A 13168-nucleotide genomic window follows, 5' to 3' on the forward strand; every position below is an offset into this window, starting at 1 on the left:
ATTCTACCAATTGTTACTTCATGTGGAGGTAAGATTAATTCATGATGTTTGTGGTGAAATTACCCCTAGGTGGCAGTGATCATAATGTGATTGAATTTTACTTTCAGTTTGAGGGACAGAAAAGTGCCTACAACAGCACTTTAAACATAGACAATGGTAATTGTGAGGCCATGAAAACAGAGTGAAAGTACAGTTGGCTAATTTGGTGAAGGAGATCCAGTGACGAACTATCAGATAGTAATGCATATTCAAAAAAATATTTCATAATACACAGAATATGATCCATTCCAATGAGAAAGAAAATTTCCATCAATACATCCTGCAGTCAATTATAAAGTTTGTGAGTGGACTGCACTTCCTGAGGAAATGGTGGATGTGGGTACAATTACAATGTTGGAGGGACACATGCATGGGAAAGCTTTGGGGGAGAACGGCTGAGAGCAGGCAGGTGGGACTAGTTTGGTTTGGGATTATATTTGGCATGGACTGGTTGATCCGAAGGGTCTGTTTCTGTGCTGTATGACTCCATGATACCAAGCATAATGAGAAAAAAAAATTTAAGCTTGCAACAACCGATAGCAGCTCAGAAAATTGGGCAGAATATTAAAGAGTCAGGAGTCTGCAGTTTGTGCTCTGGGCTGATCAGCCACCTCCAAACCCATCGAACTGGAGTGGATGTGAATCACTCTTAGCCTCAGGAGAAGTGTATATGTCAATGTAACTGAGGCTGGTGTAATATTGATTAGGTCTATGCAATTGCTATTTAACCTTGATTTGAGTTTCAACCACATCTCCACACAATCGCCGAGATTGTCTATTTCCTCTGATTTAACATTGTCTGACTCCACCCTATTTTCAGCTGATCGGCTGCTGAAGCCCTCATCCATGCCTCCACTTGACAACACAGTCCTGGCTATTTTCCCTCCTGAATGTTGAGGTCACCCAAAAGTCTCCATTCCTGTCGGCATTGGGGGACAAAGCTTTCTGTCATTGCCAGGCTTAGAGGATTTGAGCTGTAAGGGGAGGCTGAATAGCCTATTTTCCCCGGAGCATCAGAGGCTGAGGGATGACCTTATAGAGGCTTATAAAATCATGAGGGGTGTGGATGGGAGGAATAGTCAAGAGCTTTTTTCCTGGTATGGGGGGAGTCAAAGCTAGAGGGCATAGGTTTAAGGTGAGAGGGAAAAGGTATAAAAGGGACCCAAGGGGCAATTTGTACAAGCAGAGGGTGGTGTATGTATGGAATGAGCTGCCAGAGGAAATGGTACACAACAGTTGTCTGTGTCCTAATTTTCACCAAGTCCCGTTCCCCTGTAGTCACTGTGCTCACTCAGCCACTTTGACACAATTTTAAGCAGCATCTCAATCTGAAAACTCTCACCATGGTTTCAAATCCCTTGGTGGCCTCATCCCTCCTGATCGCTGTCATCATCCTCAGACCCTCAGAGATACAGCACTCCACCAATTCCTGTGCAACTCCATTGCACCATGGATAACTGGGTCTTCAGATGCTCAGGAACACCCTCCCTCAACATCTTACCTTCCTCCTTCAGTTTCTTTGAATTTTGATCATAATGAGACTAAGATTTTGGTGTAGTGGGAATGTCACTAGACTAGCAATCCAAAGGCAAACACAGAGAAAGCTGGAGAAACTCAGCATCTGTGGAGAGAGAAACAGAGTTAACATTTTGAGTCTGGAATGATGCTTTTCAGAACACATTCCCTGGCTTTGAGTCAGATTTCCAGCAACTGCAGTATTTTGCTTTTTATCATAGTGCTAAAGAGGCCTGGGACATGGGTTCAAAACCCACCACAGCAGCCTCTGGCACTTAAATTTAACAAATAAATCTGCAATATAAAGTAAGCCTTGGTGAGGGTGACCATGTCAACGATCAGCAATTGGAATTAAAAAAGAAACAACCCCTGGTACATAGAATCTCTACAGTGCAGAAAAAGGCCATTTGGCCCATCAGGTCTGCACTGACCTTCTAAAGAGTATTCCAGCCAGAAACAGCTTTATCCCGTATCCCTGCATTTCCATGGCAACGATCAACAACTGGAATAAAAACCATCCTCTGATCTATAGTATCCCTACAGTCGAGGGAGAGGCTCAGTAAGTCTGCACCAACCTTCTGAAGAGCAGCTCAGCCAGACCCAACTCTATCCGCACATTTCCCATGGCTAATCCACCCAGCCTGCACATCCCTGGACACTATGGGTGATTTAGCATGGCCAATCCATCCTAAACTGCACATCTTTGGACTGTGGGAGGAAACCGGAGCACCCGGAGGAAACGCATACAGACACGGGGAGAATGTGCAAACTCCATACAGACGGTCGCCCGAGGCTAGAATCAAACCCGGGTCCCTGACACTGAGAGGCAGCCGTGTTAACCACTGAGCCACCATGCCACCTACTTAAGGAAGGAAATCTGCCCTCCTTACCCGGTCTAGTATACACATGACTCCAGACCCAGGACAATGTGGTTGACTCTTAAATTCCCTCTGAACAGGCCAAGTAGGTCAAGTGGCAACTGGGGAATAGGCAATTAATGCTGGCCCCTTCCAGTGAAAGGATAAAGAGAAACAAGGTCACTTCATGTAGCTGTGAAATGTTGCTGTCTTGTTGCACAGCTGGTGGGGTGAGGTAGGATAGGATAGGGTAAGGTAGGGTGGGGTAGGATAGGATAGGGTAAGGTAGGGTGGGGTGGGGTGGGGTAGGGTAGGATAGGATAGGGTAAGGTAGGGTGGGGTGGGGTAGGGTAGGATAGGGTAAGGTAGGGTGAGGTGGGGTAGGATATGATAGGGTAAGGTAGGTGGGGTGGGGCAGGGTAGGATAGGATAGGGTAAGATAGGTGGGGTGGGGTAGGGTAGGGTAAGGTAGGGTGGGGTGGGGTGGGGTAGGATAGGATAGGATAGGGTAGGATAGGATAGGATAGGGTAAGGTAGGGTGGGGTGGGGTGGGGTAGGATAGGATAGGGTAAGGTAGGGTGGGGTGGGGTGGGGTAGGGTAGGATAGGATAGGGTAAGGTGGGGTGGGGTGGGGTAGGGTAGGATAGGGTAAGGTGGGGTGGGGTCGGGTAGGGTAGGATAGGATAGGGTAAGGTGGGGTGGGGTAGGATAGGATAGGGTAAGGTAGGGTGTGGTGGGGTAGGATAGGATAGGGTAAGGTAGGGTGGGGTGGGGTTGGGTAGGATAGGATAGGGTAAGGTAGGGTGTGGTGGGGTAGGATAGGATAGGGTAAGGTAGGGTGGGGTGGGGTTGGGTAGGATAGGATAGGGTAAGGTAGGGTGGGGTGGGGTAGGGTAGGATAGGATAGGGTAAGGTAGGGTGGGGTGGGGTGGGGTAGGATAGGATAGGGTAAGGTAGGGTGGGGTGGGGTAGGGTAGGATAGGATAGGGTAAGGTGGGGTGGGGTGGGGTAGGGTAGGATAGGGTAAGGTGGGGTGGGGTGGGGTAGGGTAGGATAGGGTAAGGTGGGGTGGGGTCGGGTAGGGTAGGATAGGATAGGGTAAGGTGGGGTGGGGTGGGGTAGGGTAGGATAGGGTAAGGTGGGATGGGGTCGGGTAGGGTAGGATAGGATAGGGTAAGGTAGGGTGGGGTGGGGTTGGGTGGGGTAGGATAGGGTAAGGTAGGGTGTGGTGGGGTAGGATAGGATAGGGTAAGGTAGGATGGGGCGGGGTGGGATAGGATAAGGTAGGGTGGGGCAGGGGAGGAGATCAGGGTGTCAAAAACATTCAACATTTGACGTTTATTTGAGGAAGCAGGACGCTGCTCCTTTAACTGTGGGAGATGCTGAGAGAGGCGGGGATTGGAATCGGCTCTTCCCTCTGCACGTTGCCTTGGATCGAGAGAGGAAGTGCAGCTCCCAACCTCGGTTTACTATTATACCAGTTTAAACAAAACCAGGGAGGAGAAATAGGCAGAGAGTGAAATTGACAGGGAGAGTGGAACTGACAGTGCATTAACCCGGGGATTTACAGCGGAAACAAGCCTATTGATTCACTCCTTTTTAAATACAAGAGATCATTTGTTTGAAGCTTGCAACAAGAACAGTTTCATTCGCTCTGGGAAGCTCCAATACTCTCTCTCTCTCACACACAGACATATCGTAGCCCAGGAGTTACTCTGTAACCTTGCGGAACTCCCGCTGGAAAGGACATTTGGATCCGATCAACCAGGTCTTTTTGCAGGGATTTGTAAGCGTGTGTATTAAATGTGAGACAAAGACTCGCCTCAAGAGCCACTCTGGTATACAACCCGTTTGTTAAATTACTCACAAGGGGTCTGTGTACACCTCCCCACCGAAATTCGTAAAAGGGGTTTGGATTTGTGGCTGTCAGAGAAACGCAGTCTGTGAATCAATCCGAGGTAAGTTTGCTGGCTCCCCCCCCCCCCCCCTCTCTTTTCTGTGTCAATGCTGCGTTCCGCTGCTTATTTCTTTCAGTCCTGTGTCGCTGGGTCAGGGTTAGTTTGTCAAGGTTCCCTTCAGCGTGTGCGTGGAATGCCTCTGTTTGTCTGTCATTCTATTTTACGTTTAAATTGAGAACCGTCTCGTGATTTCTGCTGTGAATTCCTTTTTTTTGCTGATTATTGGGAGGGAAAATATATAGGGTCAGGTTTTACAAGGAGCTCGACCTCAGCGTGAGGGTCATTATTTGTTATACACTATTGTCTGTGTTTATCTATGATGCTCATGCTATTTTTCCTATGTGTGTATAATATATAGTACATGTTTTTGAGATGGAATGTGTATGTTCTCTCTGTGAAAGCTGGGTATTCAGATGTTCAGGCATTTGTAACTTGACCTGGTTTCCTGCTGATTACTCAGTGACCTGCTGGAGTGGAATTATTCAGTGCTGTGTATGTGTGTGAATCTCTGAGTGGGGATCAACTACAACCAGAGAAGGTAAACCCCATGCCCTGTGAAGGTGTGCACTCATTGTATGGCTGGGCTGAGCAGAGAGAAAGGGTTCCTGGATCTGTTTGTGATTTGAGGGGGGATCCTCTTTTTTTTCTCCCTCCTTCGAATGTCCGGCTGGGTCCTACAACCCTGGCTCACTACTTTAGGTTTGAGTTGATCTGGGTTCTAGCTCACGCTGTGGCTGTATCATTGCTGGCCGCCTGTTCTCTGCTCCTCCTGCTTATTGAGTCTTGTACTATTCCAAATCAAGAATTCTCTGAACCACCTTTCATGTTTTCTTTGAGTCCACCTATCCCATTCTTCATCACTTTGCCCACTGTCCTCATTCTCAGTGATCCTTGGTGCCCTTTGAATCTTCCTCCTCTTTCCTGCAAATCCTACTCTTTGCCACATGTGGCCTGGTATTATCATCTCGCGCCCCCCCCCCCCCCCCCACCCCCCAACCTCTATTGTGTTCTGTCCACTCTCTATCTCTCCCTCGGGTTTTCATTCCTGATTCTTGCCTGGAGTTAGGAGAGACGAGGGGACTAGTTTCATTGATTACTACTCAATGGGTTGAAGCATCTTTTTTTTTTGCTCCCTATAATCCTCTCCCACAAAATGCCAGGACGAGAGAGAGTTTGCTGCTGTTTTTGTTACAAAGCCTCAATTTCTCCCTTTGTCTTGTTTCCTTCTACCTATTGCCTTGGTATGAGAATATTCATTTAGAATGACTCAACATTGCAATATTGTGAATCACACTTTTTTCCTCTCTCTCTCTGAGAATCCTTTTTTAAAAAGTTCAGTGGACCTTGAACATTCGGTGGCAAATTGGCATCGAAAGCACATTACGAGCTGAGGGGGAATAGCCTATCCTGAAGGATCAGGAGGAGATATTGGGAACATAGGGCTTGATTGTAAAGTTTTGATTGTAAAAGTTGCCTCCTAAGGAGAGATTAAAGGGGAAAAAGGTTTAGGGAGAGATTGTAGAGCTGGGAGCCAATTCAGCTGGAAGAGTGCCACAGAGGATGAAGAAGTGGAACTCAAGGATGCACATGACTCATGATTTAAGACAGGGCACTAGCTACTGGACCAGACTCCAGACCCCCGGCTCCCATTCTGGGGCACCGGTTTGAGTTCCACCCAAGCGGATGGTGACTTGAATTCAGTAAAATGGAACTAAAAGCTGATCTAATGAGGACCATGTAACCATTGTCAATTTATTATAACAGGTTTGCTGTTTTTAGGAAAGGAAATCTGCCATCCTTACCTGGTCTGGCCCACATCTGACTCCAGACCCACAGTAATGGGTTGGCTCTGAAATGCCCTGGTGATTGAATTAGTGGAACGGTAATTAAGGATGGGCAACAAATACCATCTTGTCCAGAGTTGACTAAGTCCAATATAAGAGTTTTTAAAAATTGGGACAAGTCCATTCAGCCCCTCAAGCCTGGCCTATCATTCACAGTTGATCTGATTGTAATCTCAAATCTGCCATCCCTTCTACACCATAATCATATTCAGTCAAGAATTAGACCACAAAACCATCCAGAAAACCTTTAATTCTGTTTCTCTCTCCACAAATGCTACCCAACTGGCGTTTCTCCAGCAATTTCTGTTTTTGTGGTTAGATTTCCATCATCCAGCTTTTTTTTTCTGGTCTATTTAAGAATCTAACTACCTGTTTTGCTTTTCAAGTAACATTAAATAACCCTGCTGACTGTGTTCATGACCCTTGCTGAGAGGAAAGAATTTGGAGAGAATGATTTGTATGGCTGTAGGAGGCTGTGTTGTTTGAGAGGGTTAGAATGTGAAAATGTGCTTTTTAATGTTGTGATGCAAGAAGATGGCAACAGTCACTGGTGACAGGCAAAAGCAGAACTAAGGGCTACCAGTATGGGATAGTCACCAATAAATCGGACAGGAATTCAGAAGCAACTTCTTTCCCCAAAGAACAATGGGACTGCCCTCCTACAAAGTGTGGGAGAAGTGAATAGTGTAGATGCATTTAAGAGGATGAGTTGGTAAAAGAGGTAACATTGAGGGTTACCATGCTGGAGGAGGAGGTATAAGAGGACCATAGATGCTAGCATACATTGGTTGGGCTGAATGGCCTTTTATTTGGGGGTGGGATATGGTAGCAGGGTTTGCGAGGTTTCATGTGGATCACTGTTCTCCTCCTTCAAATGAAATCTGTGTTCTGCAAGAGTCACCAAGAATTCCTAATAGCTGCCCAACTTGCAGCTCTTCCTGTTTAGCTTAGGGATACAGCTGACTTCAATAATGTTAGTTGAGTGTTTTAGAGGAAGGGGCGGGGGGGGAGAGAGAGAGAGAGACTTGCAATGGCAGTGTGGGCTATGTGTCCCAAATGAAATGTGTAATTTCTAGTCTTTTGTTCTTACGGCAACAGCAAACCTCTGCGAAGATTTCGGCCAAATGCTGGCAAATGGACCTAGATTAATTTACGGTATCTGGTTGAATTGGGCGAGTTGGACCGAAGGGGCTGTTTCTGTGCTGTTTCTTTGCCTCTAAGACATGCTCTTACGTATAGTGTGGCTTATTTTCCAGCTGAAACACTCCCCACCTGCCTGGGTGGGTGCAGCTCCAACAACACTCAGGAAGCTTGATATCATTCAGGTCAAAGTAGAATGCTTGTTTGGTACCACACCCACAAACATCCCCTCCCTCCTACACTGATGCTTAGTAGCAGCAGTGTGTACTATCTACAAGATGCACTGCAGAAATTCACCAAAAATCGTCGGGCAGCACCTACCAAACCATGACCATTTCCATCTAGAAGGACAAGGACAGCACATACATGGGAACACCACCCCACGCAAGCCACTCACTATTCTCACTTGGAAATCTATTGCAGCATGTTTTACTGATGCTGGGTCAAAATCCTGAAATTCCCTCCCTAAGGGCATTGTGGGTTTACCTACAGCACGCGGACTGCAGCGGTTCAAGAAGGCAGTTAACCCCCCCCCCCCCCCCCCCCGCCTTCTCAAGGGGTATCTAGGGGAGGAGGGCAATAAATGAAGCCAGCGATGTTCTCATCCTGTGGGTGACTATTAACCCATTTTCGACAGTGGATTTTTTTTTAAGCCAAGATGTGATCAACGTCCGGTCAGTGATACAGGATGGGTTTGGTGTGTCCTATACCCCCCCACCCCCCCTGCTCTTTGTCATGCCGAGCCTCTTGTGTGACCCCAGTTCTTTTTAATTGTAAATTATTCCACCATTGGTGGTCATGCCTTCAGCAGCTTTGAATCCCACGCTCTGCGATTTCCTCCCTCTCTGCTTTTTATCATTCCTTTTTTTTTAAACTTAAAAAGAAATTCAGTTGCACTTTTCATGACCTCCAGATGACCTGACGCAGCCTTGAGTAAGAAACGTGATCATCAAATCACGCACAGCAAGATCCCACACAGTGATTGAGTTAATGACCAGATCAACTGCCTGTCCAATTTTGTTGATGTCATGTGAGGGTTGAGTTGTGGACTGGAGGGACTAGCCCTGCTCTTTTTAACAGTGTGCCCCTTTCCTGAGGGGGTAGGGAAAGCCTCCATTTTATATCTTGGAAGCTCACACCTTTTGCAGGTGCAGCACATCTTCAGCAGTGAGTGTGTTATCCCTACCATGATTGAAGCTCCAAAGCCCATCTTCAGCCCTGACCTGGAGGAGATGCTGCTTACCCACTGGGCCCTGGCTGCTGCTGACACTAACGTTGTCTTGGGCGAGTTGAAACGTGTTTCGTAACATAGCGAGGATCTTCCACACCATTTGTCAGCCTTCACTGCCTTCTGGCGTCTCTAATCTCCCAACAGACCATCAAAAAGACCCAAGGTAGTGTCACTGAATGCACCCCCACCCCCAAAACCTCTGAATGGGTTTTGAGTTTCGTTCCCTCCCATACATGGACACGTTTTGGCCTCTAAGTCTCTAAGCAATTGATTTGCTTGAGCAGGACTGTTTTTGCACAGTAATCTTGATGTGAATTTTATTGCTTGGGGAAGGAGGAGAGATCATGTTAGGTAAGGAAATATCACAGAGAACGGTCTTGCTCTTCCTGGAGTAGAGAAGATTAGAGGTGACCTTATTGGGGTGTTGATTATTGAGGTGTTCAGTGAACAACTTTGACAGGGTAAAGAGGGATTTTCTGTTCCCAGTAGTTGGTATGTCAGTAACTTGGGGTCACAATTTCAGGATTGTCAGTGGGGGAGCTAGGTGTGAGAGAAGGAAAAACCTCTTTACTCAGCATTGTTAGGATTTGGAATGTGCTGCTTGGGTGTTGAGGGTTACAGAGATCAAGTTGGAGGGTGGGATGAGCTGGGTGGTTGTTTTGGGAGCTGGTACAGACACGATGGGTCAAATGGCTTCTTTCTGTACTGCAAAATTCTATAAGGTAGAATGCCTACTGTTGGAGTTCCAGTGATTTGGATTCTTCCTTTTGATGGTCACGCATTCAGCTGCCTGATCCTCTGGACTTTGCTCGCCAAACCTCTCTGACCCCTTGACACCAACACCCGCCCCCCTCCCCTCCCCACCCCCCCTGCCACCCCCACGTCACCAGGCTCTCTTTGACATCAGTCCTGACAAACCCCCACTATCCCAACTTATGGTCCCTTGTCCTGCCATTATATATAATTATTTTTGTGGGATGTGGCATCATTGGTTGTCCATCCCTACGTGCCCTTTGAGAAGGTGATAGTGAGCTGCCTTCGTCAGCCACTGCAGTCCACCTGCTGTGTGCTGACCCACAATACCCTTAAGGAGAGAATTCCAAGATTTTGACCCAGTGACATTGAAGGAGCTGTGATACATTTCCAAGTCAGGATGGTGAGTGGTTTGGAGGGGAACTTGCAGGGAGTGGTGGTCACATGTATCTGCTGCTCCTGTCCTTCAAGATGGAAGTGCCCATGGGTTTGGAAGGTGCTGCCTGAGGACACTTGGTGCACTTCTGCAGTGCATCATGTAGACAGTACGCACTGATATTACTGAGCATCAGTGGTGGAGGGAGTGGATGCTTGTGGATGTGGTGCCAATCACGCGGCTGCTTTGTCCTGAATAGTGTCAAGCTTCAGGAGTGTTGTTGGAGCTGCAGCCATCCAGGGAAGCGGGGAGTATTCCATCACACTCCTGATTTGTGCCTTGTAGATGGTGGACAGGCTTTGGGGAGTCAGCGGGTGACTTACTTTCTGCAGTATTCCTTGCCTCTGACCTGCTTTTGTAGCCACTGTTTTTGGTGAGTCCAGTTGAATTTCTGGTCAATAGTAACCCCCAGGATGTTGATAGTTCGGGGGATTCAGTGATGAATATCAAGGGGTGGTAGTTAGATTGCCTGTTCTTGATGGTCATTGCCTGGTATTTGTGTGGTGTGAATGTTACTTGCCAATTGTCAGCCTGAGCCTGGATATTGTCCAGATCTTGTGCATTTGAACACTGTTTGTTTCAGTATCTGAGGAGTCACAAATGATGCTGAATATTGCCCAGCCTTATGGAGTTGTGATGTCAAATGTTGCGTAGTCAGTGCCTTGTGACATTTCATCTCCTCCTTTTAAAGGCGCTGTGTAAATGTGTCAGTTTAATTCCCATTCCATGTGTTGCCTATTAGTGTGCTCTCAAATGTGAATGCAGCTTGCATTTATATAGCACCTTCTGTGTGGAATTTGAAGATGTTTTCAGGTGTAGTCAATGTTATGATGTATAGGATGCGACAGTCAATTTTCACACCGTGAGCTTCCACAAATGGCAATGTGATAATAGCTGTTTAATTTTTATTTTAAATAATCTCTTGCTCAAACAGTACAGAACTGGAGTATCAGTCAGGTGTGCAATGTGTCTCATTTGCACTTGCTGAAAGTTACATGCTGTCACAGGCAAGGGTTTGACTCATTTAAGTAGAAGAACATGTTCAGGCATTGCATCCTTGTTTAAAAGAAAACAAACATTAGGGTCAGTTATTTTCTTGTGAATTTTCTATGGCTCTTTTTTTTTCCTCTCTGGTGCACTAGAAATTGCTGTTCCCTTTTGAAATTTGACATTCTTGCGTCTGTCCTGATAGTCAAGTAAAGGTAAAGCCACTATAGATTACAACTTCTAGGGCTGTCTCCTTAAAGAGAGAGGACAGGCTATTGTTTAACCTAAGGGTTACCTGCATAGATCATAGAATCCCTACAGTGAGGAAGCAGGCAGTTTGGCCCATCGAGTCCACACTGACCCTCTGCAGAGCATCCTACTGAGACCTATGGGCTACCCTATCCCTGCAGTTCCCACAGCCAATCCACCTAACCTGCATATCCCTGGACACTATGGGCAGTTTAGCATGGCCAATCTGCAGCTCCAACAATACTCCTAACCTGCACATCTTTGGACTTTGGGAGGAAACCCATGCAGACACTGGGAGAATGGACAAACTCCCCACAGATAATAATACAAGATGAGACTCAACTGCAGGTCTCTGCGCTGTGAGACAGCAGTGCTAACCACTGAGCCACTGTTTTGCCCCACGTGATGGGAAGATTAGGAGGGAGACTTCTTCATGGTATCCTCAGGCAGTGCAGGGATTGAACTCATACTGTTGGCAATGCTCTGTGTCAGAAATCAGCTGTCCAGCCAACTGAGCTAACCAATCCTGATGAGTGGAAAATGCAATGATTGGACACCACGCCTCCTCTTTTCAACTCCTCTTAATCGGCATCTTTAAACAAAACTTAAGGGATAAACTTTGGGAAGGATTCGGGAGAATTCTGTGCTGCTCTTGAAATTGGGAGAAAGTGAGGACTGCAGATGTTGGGGATCAGAGTTGAGAGTGTGGTGCTGGAAGAGCACAGCAGGTCACAGGCAGCATCCAAGGAGCAGGAGAATCAATGTTTCCAGCATGAGCCCTTCATCATCATTCCTGATGCAGGGCTTATGCCCGAAACGTCAATTCTCCTGCTCCTCGGATGCTGCCTGACCTGCTGTGCTTTTCCAGGGCCACACCCTTGCTCCTGAAATTAGTAATTCTTTATGATGGCTGAGACAGGGCCTTAGCTTATTGTCTCGTCTGAAAGGCAGCCCCTCCACCAGGGAATCTCTGCTTCAGTGCCACTCTGCAGTGTCAAGGTCGACTCTCTGCCCAAGCTCTGGAGTGGGTCTTCAAACAAAACCTTTTGATTTGGATGTGAAGTTGTCTCTGGCCACTCTACCACTGCCCTCTTGTATTGTCTGTGTCACTGGCTGAGAAGGCTTCAGCTTTGCCTCATGTGGACTGGTCAGAGGGGATTTGACCAGGTGGATGTCAAAATGATGTTCCCTGTTATGCGTGTCGAGATCTAGGGACCTTGGCTGAAAAATAAGATTTAGCACCGACACACAATTTTTTTTCACTGGGCTTGTGGGTTTTAGGAATTCCTTTCCTTCCTTTATAATGCAGAACATCGTTAAGGCAGAGGTAGGTCGGTTCTTAAAGAAAGATTATCAGGGATGGGGGAACGAGTGGGAGAAACGCTGGAATGTCAAGCTGAGGTTAAAATCCTACCAGCCATTATCTCCATTGAATGGTGCTGCAGGTTTGAAGGGCCAAGTGGCCTGTTTGTGTATCTGACTGGTGAATTATTTTGGGTTGTGGATTGGACGTGTCTCCGGGCAACACTGCAGTGTTTACAGGCCATTCAGCCCGACTAATCCATGTCTGTGTTGGTGCTGCACACAAGCTGTCTCTTTAAACACTGTCACCGAAATCTTCTGTTCCTTTCTTCCCCTACTCCCCCACTCCCTGCGGTTTTTAGTTTCACTGTCTGACCACTCCCTGGATGAAGAGATATCCCCTCAATTCCTTTAAGAGAATTATTCATGGCTATCTTGTGCCTAGAGTCATGCAGCATGGAAACAGACCCTTTGGTCCATCTCCTCCATGCTGACCAAATTTCCTAGACTAAACCAATCCTGCTTGCCTGCATTTGGCCCATTTCTTGCTAAACCTTTCCTATTCATCCACCTTTCCAAATGTCTTTTGAATGTTGTTACTGTACCTCTGATAGTTCATGCCACATATGAACCACCCTCTGTGTTTTTAAAAAAAAAAAGTTGCCCCTCTGGTCCCTTTTTCAATCTTTCTCCTCGCCTTAAAAATATGTCCCCTAGTTTTGAACTGCTCTACCCTAGGGAATAAGACCTTTGCTATTCACCTTACCCCTGCCCTTCGTGACTTTATAAACCTGCTGTAAAGCCACCGTTCAGCCTCCTGTGCTCCAGTGAATCAAGTCCCAGCCTATCCAGCTTCT

General features: G+C 46.8%; 1 protein-coding gene across 5 annotated transcripts in view; it reads left to right on the plus strand.

Annotated features, from left to right (window-relative positions):
• The first annotated feature begins 3847 nt into the window (after positions 1-3847).
• The window catches only part of gdpd5b (glycerophosphodiester phosphodiesterase domain containing 5b), a 250916-nt gene continuing 241595 nt past the window's right edge, over positions 3848-13168 (plus strand). For 2 of the 5 annotated variants that reach the window (XM_043692479.2, XM_087988435.1), the window contains exon 1: positions 3849-4369. The gene's annotated coding sequence lies outside the window, so the exon portion shown is untranslated. Of the gene's footprint in view, positions 4370-13168 lie in introns of all 5 variants that reach the window. The other 3 variants (XM_043692480.2, XM_087988434.1, XM_087988436.1) reach the window with 3 other exon arrangements.

The sequence above is a fragment of the Chiloscyllium plagiosum genome, unplaced genomic scaffold (assembly GCF_037043375.1).
Source record: "Chiloscyllium plagiosum isolate Xiang-an unplaced genomic scaffold, Cpla_swu_hap1 HiC_scaffold_6, whole genome shotgun sequence".
In the NCBI taxonomy this organism is placed as follows: domain Eukaryota; kingdom Metazoa; phylum Chordata; class Chondrichthyes; order Orectolobiformes; family Hemiscylliidae; genus Chiloscyllium; species Chiloscyllium plagiosum.